The sequence below is a fragment of the Carassius auratus genome, unplaced genomic scaffold (assembly GCF_003368295.1).
Source record: "Carassius auratus strain Wakin unplaced genomic scaffold, ASM336829v1 scaf_tig00018110, whole genome shotgun sequence".
Taxonomy (NCBI): Eukaryota; Metazoa; Chordata; class Actinopteri; order Cypriniformes; family Cyprinidae; genus Carassius; species Carassius auratus.
This window is the reverse complement of record NW_020524850.1, coordinates 1-5000: the sequence shown is the minus strand read 5'-3', so window position 1 is coordinate 5000 and position 5000 is coordinate 1.

The window sequence follows — 5000 nt, the reverse complement described above, 5'->3', positions numbered from 1 at the left end:
ACAGTTACAGTGGTCTATAATAAATATTGACAGGTTTTATTCAAGCTGTTTAGAATGATTGCAGTAGGCTAATTTTTTGAAATGTAAATAAAAAATAAATAAATAAATAAATAAATAAATAAAAAAACATTGGAAAACAATAACTGTTGTACATTTTTATACATTTTGTATAATTTCATAGTTTATGCATTATAGTTATAAAAACAAATACATTTAGCCACTCACATAGAAATCTTATAGGCCTTATCCTTTTCTGACAGTTTTAGGGATTTTTAAAAATCTTAAAAAACCTTATTTGTGCTGCAAATAATAATTTCAAACTCAAAAAGTAAATATTCAGTTCATGCTTTATAAAGCCTTGTCCCAATATTAATAGTCAGTAGTAAGCAGTTTGTAAATACAGCTATAAAAAGCTTGTTCTTGGTTTATAAGCACATTTATTAAAAAGGAGAGTAAAGGGTCAGTTATCTTCCTATGAAAAATAAAAAAATAAAAATAAACAAACAACAACACAGATTGATACAGAACTCAGAAATTTTATTGTGGATTTATGATAAAATCAGCCTGTAAATGAATTCATACTCCTCCAAGAAGACACAAGTAGTTCACACCAAACTTTTTTAACATGAAGCTAATATACTGAGATGTTAAATTGTGAATGGGTTTAGGATACCTTAAATGGTGTGGCCATAGCGATTTATTAAAGTAACATAAAAAAAAAAAATACAATCGTTATTTTACTATATCTTTAAAATTTTTCATTCCAACTCTTCATAATTTTTTATATACGTAGAAGTCATCATTTGAAGGAAGCACAGTAAGTTTCATAGCTTTATCATTTTCAAGAGCCAGCATTAAAATTAAAACTATCATAACTTATAAATCAAGCTTGCAATTCTTAGTACCAATAATGGCCACCAGATATACCAGCTATAGGATTACTTTTAAATAATTATTGTAGAAACAAGTATGATTTAAATCATTTATAGAAATCTTTCAAAGAAAAATAATATGTATTTTATGTATTTTACTGATAAAATGACCCTCACTTAATTAGAATAACAAGCTGAAGTATTGTGAACTGTATATTAAGAATAATTCTTTATAAGCTTTATGGACAGATACGTTTTGAGTGACTCTTGAAGGATCAGCACCACATCCTCTTTTACCACTGTTTAAAGAATTTATCTTACAGAACAGGTGCGAATGAATTTTGGATAGCTTGAATGGTTTTGTCGTGGTGATTTTTTGAAATAACAGTAAAAAAGTAACCAGTAAATGTCTTTTATTTTTTTAAAGTGCAGCTTCTAAACACTTCAAAAAAATGTACACATAGAATACAAGTCATTCTGAGGAAATATGCATAGTTTCATGACTATACAACATTATATGGATGATAGAAAATTAAAAAACTATCATACATCTGATGTCACTCTGTCCCTCTGTCACTGTGGTTAATGTGTGTGTGTGTGTGTGTGTTTGTGTGTGTGTTAAGTGAATTAGGTGTGAAACTATCAGGGAGCATTAAGTCTCCAGCGCCAACATTTTACAGAACTGCCACTTTCCTGGAGTCTCAGAATTACAATGTGTCAGGTTCTGAGAGATCTAAGATTCCAAAAAATGATTTAATTAGAATACCATGAAGTATTGTGAAATACTATATATTAAGGCTTTATATATAGGCTTAATGAACAGATTAGAGTGACTCGTGAAGGACCAGCACCACCTCCTCTTGTCCGATGGTTTGAGGAATATATCTTCCAGAATCCGGGATTAAGATTTAGGAGCTCATTTTTATTCCACCTCCTTTCCTGAAAGTCTGTCTTGCAGAATTGACTAAAAATTAATCTTCACATTAATTCCTAATTCTTTTGCAATTCTTTTGTCAGTTCTTCTTGACCTGTTTTTCTCTTCCAGCTTTCCTGGACTATTGTATAGCACTCATAAATGATTAAATAAAAAATAATGGTAGTTATTAAGATTGATATGGTTTGGAATTGGTAAAATGTGCTTGGAAAATAATCACAATAAAACAATGTTTTAATGTTTAAGTTTGGAATATTAACTGACATGAATGAATGCTATATAAATATTGTTCATGTTAACACAATGTTTATAAATGGAATCTTATTGTAAAGTGTTACTAAAGTTATATATATATATATATATATATATATATATATATTGTTCTGTGAATGTGATTTTAAAGTCTAGATGATTCGGATTAACCCTTTAACTGCCATATCCTTTAAAACCTCACTGCCAGAGGGATATTGTAAATGCATGTGCCCGCTGGGCACAGTTTACCTGATGCCACCGGGGTGGCGATGGCATTGGTGGCTTGAGCCCGCCATCGCTGCTTGCAGCTATATTTATTATTATTATTATTATTATTATTAGGGCTCAAGCCTGGAGGGCGAGAGCCCTATTGTTTTCCTTAGGATTATTTGTTATTATTATTAGGGCTCAAGCCCAAAGGGCGAGAGGCCTATTGTTTTCCTTAGGATTATTTTTAGGGCTCAAGCCCAAAGGGCGAGAGGCCTATTGTTTTCCGTAGGATTATTTTTTATTATTATTATTATTATTTTTTTCCAACGTCTCGGGGGCTTTTGGGGCCCTTAACGTGCTTAAAAAGTCTTGAAAATTGGCACACAGATTGGAACCTGCGGCCATTAGGGCCGGGCAGAGACTGATACACGGGCGTGGCACAGGGGCTCTACAGCGCCCCCTGGAATATGGAGGGCCATATATCATACATTCTTGCTCGTAGACGTATGAAACTCGGTACACATATAAATCTCATCAATCCAAACAACTTTTGTATTGCATATCATAGGCTCCGCCCAACAGGAAGTTGGCTATTTAGGGTTTAGTATTCAAATTTTTCGTCAAAGTTGTGGGGGCTTTTGGGGTCCTTAACATACTCAAAAACTCTTGAAAATTCGCGCACACTTTGGAATCTGTGGCCTTTAGGAGCCTGCAGAGGCTGGGACCCGGGCGTGGCACAGGGGCTCTACGGCGCCCCCTGGAACACAGTCAGAAATGTTGATGTATAGCTCACACATACTTGCACATATTCATATGAAACTCAGTACACATATAGATCTCATCGTGCCGAACAACTTTCGTATTGCATGTCATAGGCTCCACCCAACAGGAAGTCAGCTATTTAGAGTTATGTAAAAAGCGCATGCTCTGGAATTTGAAATACTTGTCATAGGTTTTTTTCTCGATTGCCGCCAAACTCGGTCAACATGATCTCAAGACACTGGGGATGAAAAATTGCCAGGGGATTTTTGATATCTCGAACGGTTTGCTCGTGGCGAGGCGTTGAATTTATGGCGAGAAATTAGAAACAGGAAGTGTCTAATACCATCCACATACATTTCCTGATTTTAATCAAACTTCATCAGATTATTTGTTGTATAATGTCGATCGCATATATGTGACTATTAGGAGTCAAAGTTATAGCGCCACCAACTGGCAGAAGGAAGTGTGTCATTTTCAAAATGATTTGAATTCAGCATCTTATTATTACTCGATTTGCTTCAAACTTCATCAGAATAATGTTAAAACACAGCTGATATAAATCTGCAAGGGGGATATTGATATCTAAAAAATTGTTGCCGTGGCAACATGTCAAACTGGAATACTTCTCAGGTGATTTTGAGGCAAATAACATACTTAGAATTTCACAAAACTCTGAACACATTTCTGATAGGAACTTAAATAGTGAATGGATTTTGGATAGCTTGAATGGTTTTGCCGTGGTGATTTTTTTAAAATGACCTTACAAAGGGAATCATTATTGTATTTTTAAATTGCAGCTTCCAAACACGTCAAATAATTTTTTCATACAGATGAAAAAGTCATTCTGAGGAAATATGCATAGTTTCACGACTTTACAAACACTGTATGGATAACAGAAAACTAAAAAACTGTCAGACATCTCATCTCACTCTGTCCCTCAGTTTGAGTATATGTGCTTCAGACTTCCATTGTCTGAGAGAAATTGCGCCCCTACAGGTGCAATTACCGGACTTTTACTTTCACTTTTAAATCGGTTAAAAATACAAACAAATACTTGGATTAATTCACACTGACAAGCTAAACCAACATATCTGATTATTACCGGTTCAGGGCTCATGGATAAATTATTTCTGGCCAGAGATACGTGAGAAATAGGAGAGATGAATCACCGCTGTGATCACGAGCGTCTGGAGTAAAGAGCTCAGAGAAAACGAATTTATTCCTGTTTTAAAGCTTTTACAGCGATATCACACAATCAACCAATTAGAACACACCAAGAGCTAAATTAAGATGTTTTTGAACTGTTTGTGTGAAAATGAAATATTTGTGGCTGCCTATCTGAAATCACCGCCTCCGATCAGCGCGTACAGTGTCCAGCTCAAAACAAACGAATTTATTCTTGTTTAAGAGCTTTTTTAAATAAAATATTACCACAAATGCACACAATAAACCCATTGTAACACAACAAGAGCTAAATGCAGGTGTTTGTGATCTGTTTAAGTGTACAAGACTATTTGAAAGCGCGACTGGCAGAATAACATATCTCTCGAGCTGCAGGATTCTGGCTTTCGTCGTACGAACGAACACATAACGGACAAGATTATTTCAAAACACATAATAGCTTGGCGACTATAAACGAAAACAGCCACGTGAACATAAACTGGATCTACTGGATTTGAATATTAAAGTGACCACATTTACCACTTGCTTCTGTCTTCAATTTTAATCTATATAAAAAGGAAACTCATTCGACTTGGCTGCTTTTTTAATGTGTGCGTATTTATTTATTTATCTTTTTATACATTTTGTATAATTTCATAGTTTGTGTATACAATTATAAAAACAAAAATAAAATTAGCCACTCACATAGAAATAGCTTAGGCCTTAACCTTTTTCTGACAGTTTAGGGATTTTTAAAAATCCTAAAAAAAACTTATTTGTGCTGCAATAATAATTTCAAACTCATTTGA